Source organism: Macaca nemestrina, chromosome 7 (assembly GCF_043159975.1).
Source record: "Macaca nemestrina isolate mMacNem1 chromosome 7, mMacNem.hap1, whole genome shotgun sequence".
Lineage (NCBI taxonomy): Eukaryota > Metazoa > Chordata > Mammalia > Primates > Cercopithecidae > Macaca > Macaca nemestrina.
This window is the reverse complement of record NC_092131.1, coordinates 120,830,483-120,842,888: the sequence shown is the minus strand read 5'-3', so window position 1 is coordinate 120,842,888 and position 12,406 is coordinate 120,830,483. Positions and strand designations below refer to the sequence as shown.

General features: G+C 37.8%; 1 protein-coding gene across 8 annotated transcripts in view; it reads left to right on the top strand.

The window, feature by feature from the left end:
• LOC105493111 (zinc finger AN1-type containing 6) overlaps positions 1 to 12,406 on the top strand; it is an 83,048-nt gene that overhangs the window by 14,055 nt on the left and 56,587 nt on the right. The window contains exon 1 of one of the 8 annotated variants that reach the window (XM_071100818.1): positions 8,432 to 8,447. The exons of the other annotated variants lie outside the window; for them this stretch is intronic. The gene's annotated coding sequence lies outside the window, so the exon portion shown is untranslated. Of the gene's footprint in view, positions 1 to 8,431; positions 8,448 to 12,406 lie in introns of those variants that run through there. 8 annotated transcript variants of the gene reach the window in all.

The window sequence follows — 12,406 nt, the reverse complement described above, 5'->3', positions numbered from 1 at the left end:
CTTTTTTAATAAATTGAAATGCCAACTGTTTAATTTTTTTAACCCCAGCACAATCCCCCTTTTAATTTCAGTATATTTTAACAATATGTTGACATTTTTAATATGCTCATAATTTTAGCTTTGTTTTCAAAAAGGCCATTGATGAACAAAGTAAAACTGCTTTCTTCTTCATTCACTCTTCATTTCTTTCAAAGGTGGAGATAAGTAATTAACATTTTGAAACAGGATTTATATTTTTAAAAGCTATAGGTAGGCTACTAAAACTTTTTTTAAAGTATCTGATTCTATCTACATTTCTTATTTATGAAGTAATTGTAGTGTATTTCAGTACAAGAATATTTTTTTAGAGACTGTTTTCTTTATATTGTTGCTCTTTGTTCTCATAGAAATTAAGGTATAAATTGCAATAATCATTACAGTAATCAGAACAAATGCCGGCTAAGCATTTTCAGCTGTTGTATTTGCTATGCTGCTTGTTCCGGATCATGCAAAGGTTTTTAAATTAATGCTTTTCTGCTGTATCTGTTGCTTAAACAATAGTGTAATAATAATGAAATCGAAAAAAGTTACCTATCTACCCACCAGAAGATCATTGTTTGGTCATCTCATTTTTTTCCTGTTCCCTTCTCTATCTTATATTCTTGCATTTTTCCAATAATTATGAATTCGTGCAGTTTTATGTTTTCACTTAACTATCTGTTGAAATTGTTTTCATTTCAGTAACTATGTAATTCTCCTAAATTGATGTGACCTTAATTGACCTAGTTTTTTGACTTGTCTACTTTTAGGTTACTAATTTTTTGTCATTTTTAATAGTATTGCTTTGAACACACATCTGTGTGTAGCTGTAAAATATTTTCCTTTTTAAAAAAGATTTCTTTTGGAAAAATCCTGGAGTGGCCTTATCTAGATCAAAGGATATGAACACTTCACTGGCCAAATTGTTTTTCTAAAAAGTTACACCAGTTTATATCGACACCAGCAGAATGTGCTTCAAAGTTTTTCTAATGTGTAGCCTGAAATGTTCTGTTAAAGTGTGCCTATGGAGCTCTCTGACTTGTTGATTAGTTTTTGCCTGAAAGCCTGTTTTCAACACCATTTTCCAAGATGTAGATGGATATAAATCAATTTTTCTGGATATGAAAATCAGCTGAAGGAAATTAGAAAAACTTTTACCCACTTAAGTGAGCAGTTGTATCTCTGTTAGATATTTCATATACTTATTTGTATGTATTGCTATTAGTAAGTATGGGGCTTAATGTTTTACACTGGCTTTGTTATTCAGGCTGGCTTTTCTTTTTCTTCTGGTAAGCGCATGTCAGAAGAAATATTTTCTTTCAAGAAAATATATCAGAAACATTTTTAGGAGGAGACTGAAGTAGCGCCAGTTAACCTTAGTTTACCTGCCTCAAAAACATGTATGAATAACCTTTGTCATTATTTGTGCATTTCTTAATTTTGAGTTTTTAAAACTACGCTTCGGAAACAGATAACTGTTATGAATAATTACAGGCTTTGAAATGGTATATTAGCATCTTTCCAGTATTTTATAGGTTTCAGTTAAAGGTAAGAACTTAACTTTACACACATATAGTGGTGCTAGACATACGTTGTTTCTATTTGTCTTTAAGAGCATGCTTTGTTGGCATTGACCACGGATTGTGTATACTCTTACTAGCTAGTCTGTTAAATGAAATAGGCATAACTGGCTTATAAATGAGTAACGTTGCAGAATAAACTTAAGTTGTGTTAAAATCAAAGACAATCCTAATTTTTCTTGGAAATGGGGAGTAATGATAAGCCATGGGCTGAGCTATAACTCATTGATGCAACCAGTAGTTGAGCATGTATGGTATTGAGTTAGTCTAGCTCATTTTGCAATTTAAATAATTTAACTTACTTTGTGTCAACTTTTATTTCAGTTAACTGATAATTTAGTATCTCTGACTTTCAGAGCTAATGCTGGTATGTTTGTTGTTGTGTTTGTTTCAGGGGAAGGTTTTTTTTAATGTCTACTTTTATGGTTTTTTTTTTTCAGATACTTTGGTGTCTGGAACATTTGGGATAGAGAGAAGTTTAAAATTTTCCATATTTATATCATGAATATTGGTAATTTGACATGTAATTTGATTGTCTTAATAAAATGTAATGTTATTGCTACCAAATAGAGATAAAGATAATTGTAAATACTGTAGTGAAAGTTATTTCAAGTTTAGCTGTTGATTACATTTTGCTGGGTACCCCAGGGTAAAGAAATGATGCTCTTTTAGTGGCTTCTGTAACTGTAACTCTGCAATACTACTGATCTTATGTTGGCAGATTTAGGGAATATCTTCTTGGTTTTGTAGGGAGAGTAGAAACTAGTTTTCTACAAGGAGAAGAAAACTTTTAAATTGACCTAGGTATTTGGGTCAAGATATGAAGAGTGATGGTTGCGTTTTATTCCCTTACATTGGAGATGAAATAATGTATTCAAAGTCTGTGTTAGTTGCCATTCAAGAGGAACATAGTGATTTTTTTCCCTCCAAATAATATGAGGAAAAAATTTAATGGGCAGTAAGTTGATAAAACTTGAAAGAACCCAGAGCCATTTTTGTCGAAACCTATTAATGCTAATTTTTGAACTGATGTGGCTGTGAACTTGTTTGACTAAATATGGTTTTCTGTGTTTGTATGCCATTGGAGAAAATGAACTCGAAACAGTTTTGTGTTAGTAGCGCTTTGGTAGAAGAGAGAAGATCCATCTATCACTGTTTATACCTTTTTTTCCCCTCCCCAGTGTAAAATACCCTGTGTCATGTGCTACCAATAGATTTTTGTAAGTACTAGATTTCTCAGCAACATTTAGTGCCATTGACTACTTTTCCTGCTTGAAACTCTTCTCATTAGTTTCATGATACTGTCTATGCTTTCCTCATTAGTGATTTGTGTCCTCTTCTCTAGACTTCCCTTTTGATAATCTCCAGTCCCATATCTTTAATTAACATACTATACATATTAATGGTTCCAACATCTGTATCTAAAATCCAAAAATTTTTTTTGTACCTGAGAGCCATATTTATCCAGCTCACCAAAAGTCACAGTAAATGGGTGATACTACCACCCAAGCCAGAATTTGATTGTCATTCTGATTCTTCTCTTTCATCACCAGTTAGCCACAATTAGCCTATAAATTTTAAATTCAGTGTCTCTAGAATCGATCTTTTTTTTTTTCCTTCACATGTTAGCATAAGGCCACGGTATGATTTCTTCCTTAGATGACTAAACAACCCCCTAATTGATCTTCATTTCCATTTTAGGCTCTATATAATACATTCTTTACTGTGCAGTCGTATCTGTTTTTCTCTGCTTCATATTCGTCAGTGAATACTAGCATACTAGCTAGAGTGAAGAATAACACCAGCTAATTCTGTGCTAAGTGTTCTCTCAGATGGTCCCCATGCTAAGTACTGTTACTATCATTGAACCAGTAAGTCAATTTAGAAAGGTTAGCTAATTTGTCTGAGGTCTCCTTGGCTGGTAAATGGCTAGCATACTTTAAAACTGAGGTTTGTCAGACCAGAAGTCCTTTCCCTTACGCACTGAGCTGTGTGCTTTCCTGAGCTTACTTCTCTATTCCTTTTTTCCCACACACCATTCCACCTCACTCTTTAACCAGCTATTTGTAGTTCCTTCTTCTAAGGCATAGTGAAAACTTGCTGCCTGTCTAAAAGTGCTTTAAGGGAAACAAACATTTAAAAAAAAAAAAAGTATTTCTGACAGTTTTTGAAACACTTTGAAAAAGGATATTAAACATTTTAGCATCCCCAGAATGTAAGAAGATAAAAGAATGAGAGACAGGAAAAGTAAAGGTAGTTTTCCTTATGCACATAGTTTTGAGTTTCATAGCTGTTGAATTCCTCACATTTAATAAAAACTTGAGACCAACCTGTGTAGTAGGAAGATTAGGCAAAGTGCAAAAGCACTTTAAGCTATTTGAAATGCTAACAACTCCTTAAATAACTATTGGCTTGGACCTTACGCTCGCTCGTTCTGCATCCGGATGTATAAAGCACCTGTGAACAAAAGTCAGCTAGCTTACTAAGTAACTTATACATAGGATAGAGAAGCTACATAGGTTATTTTGCATCAAATATTATATCATCAAAAAAGTTAAATACTGCAGCCAACATTACTTGCAAATGAAATTGATGTGAACTGAAAAATAGTTGATTTGGAATCATTTTCATTTAAAATATTTTCTCTTTGTCCTCTGTGCCATTCCCCCTCTAACATATTTTAAAGCAAAAGGACCTCTATTGGACCAAAAAAAAGAAAAAGTAGGCTTTTTATTCATAGCTTTGAAAGCAACTTGGTGGTAAAGGAAAAGATCAAATCGATGAAACTTTTGAAATAGAGGTAAATATTACCAGTATTTCTTTATTTGAAGGGATCAAATTCTTAACTATAGTTGGGAATTAAAGGTAATTATAAGCATAATAAAAATCCATGAATTATCCATTATAAGAATAGGAGTGGTTTTTCTTTCCTTTTTTTTTTTTTTTTTTTTAACCAATTACAATTTTTTTAGAGGCAGGAAGCGCCATGCTATCGTAACTCTTTATCTTTTTTTTTTTTTTTTTTGAGACAGAGTCTGGCTCTGTCACCCAGGCTGGAGTGCAGTGGCGTGACCTCGGTTCACTGCAGCCTCCACCTCCCTGGTTCAAGTGATTCTCCTGTCTCAGCCTCCTGAGTACTGGGACTACAGGTGCCTGCCACCACACTCAGCTAATTTTTGTATTTTTAGTAGAGATGGGGTTTCACCATATTGGCCAGGCTGGTCTCGAACTCCTGACCCTTGTGATATGCCCGCCTCGGCCTCCCAAAGTGCTGGGATTACAGGTGTGAACCACCGCACCCGGCCTTCAAAACTTAATGTGACATTATTTACTATCCAAAATAGTCTTTTGCTATATTTTATTTTTTTAACTTTTATTTTAGGTTCAGGGGTACATGTGCAGGTTTGTTACATGGGTAAATTGTCTGTCACTGTGGTTTGATGTACAAACGATCCCATCACTCAGTGAACATAGTACCTGATAGGTATTAATAGTTTTTCAACACTTGTCTCTCCCCAGCTCTTCCCTCCATGTTTATTGTTCTCATCTTTATGTCCTTGTGTACTTATTGCTTAGCTCTCACGTATAAGTGAAAACGTGATATTTGGTTTCCTGTCCTGCATTAACTCAGGATAGTGGCCTCCAGCCCCATCCATGTTGCTACAAAGAACGTGATTTTGTTCTTTTTTATGGCTGCATATAGTGTCCCATAATGTATATGTACCACGTTTTCTTTAGGCCACTGTTGATGGGCACCTAGGTTAATTCTGTGTCTTTTCTATTGTGAATAGTGCTGTGATGAAAATAAGTGAGTGCACGTGTCTTTTTGGTAGAATGATTTATTTTCCTTTGAGTATATACCCAGTAATGGGATTGCTGGGTCTAATGGTAGTTGTGTTTTAAGTTCTTTGGGAAATCTCCAAACTGCTTTTTGCAGTGGCTGAACTAATTTACCTTAACACCAACAGTGTACAAGCATTCCATTTTCTTGGAAACCTCGCCAACATGTGTCATTTTTTTGACTTTTTAATAATAGCCATTCTGACTGGTGTGAGATGATATTTTGATTTTGATTTGCATTTCTCTAATGATTAGTGATGGTGATGTTGAACATTTTTTCATGTATTTGTTGGCTGTATTTATGTCTTCTTTTGAGAAGTATCTGTTCATGTGCTTTGCTTGTTTTTTAATGGGATTATTTGTTTCTTGCTTGTTGAATTGTTTTATAGATCCTGGATATTAGACCTTTGTCAGAGGCACATAGTTTGTGAATATTTTCTCCTATTCTGTAGATTATCTGTTTACTCTGTTCTTTTGGTATACATTAAATAATAAAATTGTAAATGACCCAATAGATTTTGAATGTTATAATAGATTTATATGATATATAATTTGAAAAGAATGGTTTCCTTAGCTTTTTTTTTTTTTTTTTTTTTTGAGACAGAGTCTTGCTCTCTTGCTCTGTTGCCCAGGCTGGAGTGCAGTGGTGTGATCTCTGCTCACTGCAGGCTTCGCCTCCTGGGTTCACACCATTCTCCTGCCTCAGCCTCCCGAGTAGCTGGGACTGTAGGCACCCACCACCACGCCAGGCTAATTTTGTTGTATTTTCAGTAGAGTCGGGGTTTCACCGTAGCCAGGATGGTCTTGATCTCCTGACATCATGATCCGCCTGCCTTGGCCTCCCAAAGTGCTGGGATTACAGGCGTGAGCCACCACACCCAGCTCTTAGCTTTGAGAAATAGAATACACAACGGTTTTTCTGGGTTTTTTTTCTTTCTTTCTTTCTTTTTTCCTTTTTGAGATGGAGTGTCTCACTCAGCCGCCCAGGCTGGAGTGCAATGGCGCAATCTCAGATCACTGCAACCACCATCTCCTGGGTTCAGGCGATTCTCCCGTTCAGCCTTCGAGTAGCTGGGATTACAGGCACCCACCATCATGACCAGCAAATTTTTGTATTTTAGTAATAACGGGGTTTCACCATGTTGGCCAGGCTGGTCTTGAACTCCTGACCTCAGGTGATCCACCCATCTTGGCCTCCCAAAGTGCTAGGGTTACAGGCATGAGCCACTGCACCTGGCCTACACAACCAGTTTTCTTAAATTTTTTTAGATAATTGTTTAAAATATATACAGTAATTGCCCCTTATCCATGGGGGATACGTTTGAAGACCCTCTGTGGATAGTACCAAACCTATATATGCTGTGTTTTGTCCTATGCATACATATATATCTATGACATAGTTTTATAAATTAGACATAGTAAGAAATTAACAATAATATAATAATTATACTGTAATAAAAGTTATGTGAATATGGTCTCCCTCCCTCTTAAATACCGTAATATCTTCAGGCTGTGGTTGATCTCAGGTAACTGAAACAGCCAACAATGAAATCTTGGATGTATTCGGTCATTCTTGCATTACTGTAAAGAAATAAGTGAGACTGAGTGTAAAGAAAAAAGGTTTAATTGGCTCATGGTTCTGCAGGCTGTGCAGGAAACATGGCACCAGACATCTGCTCAGCTTCTGATCATGCCTCAGGAAGCTTACAATCACCGTGGAAGGCAAAGAGAGAGCTGGTGTATCACATGACAAAAGCCAGGAGCTACAGAGAGAATGAGGTTGGGGGAGGTGCCACACACTTTTAAGCAGCCAGATCTTGTGAAAACTATCTCAAGGACAGCACCAAGGGGATGGTGTTAAGCTGTTCATGAGAACTCCTCCATCCCCATGATCCAGTCACCTCCCGTCAGGCCCCACCTCCTACACTGGGGATTGCAGTTCACCCATGAGATTTGAGTGGGGACAAATACACAAACTTTATCAGTGGATAAGGGTGGACTACTGTAAGGTTATCTTTTCTCTGAATGAATACTGAATCTCAGTAGCTGTAGGAATTTTAAAAATACGTTTACTTTTTGTAGAAAAATTTGTTCTTTGCAGACTTTCAAATGAAAACCTACACTGAAAAGGTGACATTGATTGCCTAAAATAATTGTTTCAGTAACAAATTTGTACTGAGTTGTGTGCATACGGTCTAGTCAGGTAGTCAAACTAGTTACATAGTCAGATGAGCTTGCAAAGTACTGTAAAATGGTCCTTTTCTGGAGGAAACTCACTGTTTGATAAAACTAGGGGATATGAATATTTCCTATCTGATAAGTCAGTGTTAAAGACTTTAGACAAATTTAATGGAATTTAATTGAGCAAAAAGCAATTCAAGAACCAAGAAACTCCCAGAACCAGAACAGTTCAGAAGGACTCTAGAGTACTGTATTGTCAGATAACATTTATGGTCAGAAAAGGGGAAGTGACATACATACAGCTAAGGGAAGTGAGGTACAGTAACAGCTGGATTGGTTACAGCAGCCTTTGCCTCATCTGAACACAGTTTGAACAGTTGGCCACCTGTGATTGGCTGAAGCTCAGCTACTGTGATTGGCTGAGACTTGGCTACTTGTTACAAGAGTATGCTTACGTATCAAGTTAGCTTTATAGTTCACTATGTAGGGAGAAACTTTGGGCCAAACCTAAAATATGGATGGAGGCAGCCTCGGGCCAGACTTAATTCAGTTTAATGTCAGGATCATGTATTACTGAGTCCAAAATTGTGTTTTGTTATAGATGATTGCTGTAGAAGTTCAAGTGGAGAGAAAGGTAAGCTAAGATCATAAGAAAATTAGAAAAAGTAAAATCTGAGACATTCCTTGAAGGTTTGTCAGATAGGTTTGAGACTGGATGTACACTAAAAGCTTTATTTTATTTACCCAGAAAGAGGCAATCCTGGAATGGCAAAATGGAGGAAGTAATAGATTCTGGATACGCCAACCAAAATTTTGCTGGTTTAGCAGGTGCCATTTAATTTCTCACTTTTCCAGTAAGCCCAGGTGGGGAAGAGGCATGGAGTACATACAGGATATGGGAATGGTGTGACTGAGGAGTGGTGAATTATGAAGGTTTCTGTGCAAATAAGTGGAAAAACAGGGTTTGGAATATTAATTTAATTGCAACTCATATTAGACATTGTCATCAGACACGTTAACTTTTTAAGTTCTTGCAATATCATGAGGTGGATATTATTGTGCCTGTTTCACAGATGATAATGCTAAGTTATAGAGAGATGGGACAAATTGACAAAGGTTATGTGGCAGAGCCTAGATTCAAAATGGGAAGGCTAACAGCAGAGCATGATCTTGCTATTCAGGTTTACTTGGAGAGGGAAGATTTACTTGAGGAGAGGAATTCAAGGCAGGGAGACTACTGGTGGTTGTTTTTGAAGCTCCATGATAACCTGAGTAATTTTACGAATGTTCCTAAACCTTTGGGTTTGGTATCTCAGTATCACTTGATGTCAAGTGACTTTCTGGGAAAGGTAGGAAAGAGGCATGTAGCAGGGATTATTCATTCTTATTTTAGTGAGTGTCAAATGATGGAAATTGGTAAGAGTTCCAGATACTTAAGGATTTTATGAGGATTGGACCATGCTTCCCTCCTTGTTTTGCTGAATTTATATCTTCTGGTTCTTTGATTTCCTATGAACTAAAAATCAGAATTCCATCTTAGAAGTTTGTTATTCAATTGAACCGTCCTCACCTCCCTTAATTTTCTTTTGTAAAGTCTTCTCTGAGGTGGATATGGTATAGAAAAAATGATGGTGGACTGAGCACCTACTGTGTATCCTATACGTATATACATATGTTATTTTTATTTTTTTGGAGACGGAGTCTCCCTGTGTCGCCCAGGCTGGAGTGCAGTGGTGTGATCTCGGCTCACTGCAAGCTCCGCCTCCTGGGTTCACGCCATTCTCCTGCCTCAGTCTCCTGAGTAGCTGGGACTACAGGCGCCCGCCACCATGCCCGGCTAATTTTTTGTATTTTTTAGTAGAAACGGGGTTTCACCATGTTAGGCGGGATGGTCTTGATCTCCTGACCTCGTGATCTGCCCACCTCGGCCTCCCAAAGTTCTGGGATTACAAGCGTGAGCCACTGTGCCCGGCCTATACATATGTTATTTTAAACCTCCCAGCCCTGTGAAGTGGTGGTGGTATTATCCACAATAATAAATTCTGCACAGGTTTCTTAAGCACCTACTAACTAGGTGCTATGCTAATAACTTACATGTTGGGGAAACATGCAGAGAATTTATGTTAGCTGATAATGAGGGAAAAAAAGAGACCAGATTATCATTGGAGCAGAGTCAGAGAAGACTGTAAAGTGAATGTGCTAAGACTTAGAAAATCAATAAAAGTTAACCAGAGTGAGTGAAAGGGATGATAGGTAAGCCTTGTAACTTGAGAGAAAAGCCTGTTCGTGGAGATGATTTAGCATGAAAGGCCAGGCACGGTGGCTCATGCCTGTAATCCCAGCACTTGAGGAAGCCGAAGCAGGAGGATCACTTGAAGTCAGGAGTTTGAGACTAGCCTGGCCAACGTGGTGAAACCCTGTATCTACTAAAAATACAAAAATCAGCTGGACATGATGGCAAGCATCTTTAATCCCAGCTACTCAGGAGGCTGAGGAGGTTGCAGTGAGCTTAGATCATGCCATTGCGCTCCAGCCTGGGCAACAGAGCGAAATTCCCTCTCAAAAGCATGGAAGTTGAGAGCTTTAGGGCCCAGGAGGAAAAATGACAGGAGAATGAATCTGGATAGACAAGATGAGCTAAGCCTATTCTCTTAGTGATGGGAAACCTTTTAATTATTGATCTGGGGAGTGGTCTGATCCTCCTGAGAGGATTTAAGTATCCTCTTAGGCAGTAAAGTGATGTGGGTTCAAGATTGCACAGCTAATATGTAACAGCTGGGATTCGAATCCAGGCCTTACCAATATTATAGCACTCTGCTTCTTACGAAGTCTGTTTAAGCCTAGATCAGGGAACACAGGCAGGGGGAATGATTACAGCACACACATAGTTACTGCAAATCAGTTCAGAGAGGCAAGAGATTAAGTGAGATTTACGAAGTGTAAGTCAATCATCCCAAATTTGAAATTTGAAATACTCCAAAATTGGAAACTTTCTGAGTGCAGACATGATGCTGAAAGGAAATGTTCTTTGGAGCATTTCAGATTTTGGATTTTCAGATTAGGGATGCTCAACTGTTAAGTATTTAATGCAAATATTCCAAAATATGAAAAAAATTGAAATCTGAAACTCTTCTGGTCCCAAACATTTTGGATAAAGGATATACTTCCTAATAACTGAGGCCTAACTGGACAAGCAGTGGGAGGGAGGAGGGCCTAAACCAGATGTAATGGCATAAAAGGGTTAGATGAGGAGTATTGATTTAATTACTAATTTACATGGGGGCAGTGTGTCAGAAATGACCAAGGCATTAAGCCGGGTTGGCAGAGAATGATAGTTTCCTTGAAAACAACACTAAGTTAGGCAAAGCTATTTCTTGGAGCAAGTTCCTCAGCGATGCTGAATTTTGCTATTTAGGATTTTCTCTTCAAGTCATTGAAGGTTTTTGCTTTTACTAACCTGCAGATTTGACTCTATTAGACTCTGAGGATACAGTGATAAATAATATATGCTGTCCCAGCATCTGAGGACCAGGTGATTGTCATCTTGCATCATCATCAAGCCTCAAAATGCCTCGTAAGCTGCAGTCTGAACCTAGTTAAGAATTTTGAAGTCAGTTAATCCTGCCATGCTCCCTTGGTTCCTATACCAAATATAGTTTACTACTCATCCCTTTTGCTCTAGAGCTCTATTCTGTAGTGAACAAGATACTTAACTCCTCACAGAATCTTTGTCTCCTCCCCTAACTGAAGCTTTCATCTTTCAAAGGATGCCACTTTACTTCTAGTCCTCAAGTGTTGGTTGCTGATTCTTCCATACTTCTTACAAGGAGGTTAAAAGGGGAGTGAGTTCTGTGTTTTCAGGCCATTACTCTTCTGTCAAGTATCAGGGCTACTCCTGTTCATTATCTCTTTTTTTTCTCTCTATCGTTCTTTCACATTCATTTAGAATTTTTGTACCTGGTTTAAGTTCTTCACCCCATTCAAGTGACTTTCCACTTCTGTGAATGCTGGGATTTGGGTCTGTTTTATTCGTTGCTATATCCTCAGATCCTAGAACAGTAGCTGGCACATAGGAAACGCTTAATTTTTATTGAATACATAAATTCATTTAAATTTCAAAGTAAATTAATTTTTTTAACTCCTATGACCTTTGTCTCCAGAGCTTTCGCAATCAACTCCCAAAATCAAGACCTTATCGTTGCTTAAAACAATTCCACTTCTGAACTTTTCTGATCATACAATTAAAATACATATTAATTGTCTGGGTGCCGTGGCTCACACCTGTAATCCTAGCACTTTGGGAGGCCAAGGTGTGCAGATCACAAGGTCAGGAGATGAAGACCATCCCTGGCTAACGCTGTGAAACCCCGTCTCTACTAAAAAAATACAAAAAATTAGCCAGGCGTGGTGGCGGGGCGCCCCATAGTCCCAGCTACTCAGGAGGCTGAGGCAGGAGAATGGCGTGAACCCGGGAGGCGGAGCTTGCAGTGAGCCGAGATCACGCCACTGCTCTCCAGCCTGGGCGACAGAGCGAGACTCCATCTCAAAACAAAACAAAACAAAAAATACATATTAATTATGGAAAATTTGGCAAATGGATAGGCAAAAACAAAAAACACTGATCATCTACTTAGCAATAAAAATGAATAAAAGTTTCTATGTATCTTTCTAGCCTTTTTTCTATAAACATGCATACCTAGGTTTAATTTTTTTAATGGGGGATCATATTGTACCTACTGTTTTTAAAATCCTGGTGTGTGGCCGGGCGCGGTGGCTCAAGCCTGTAA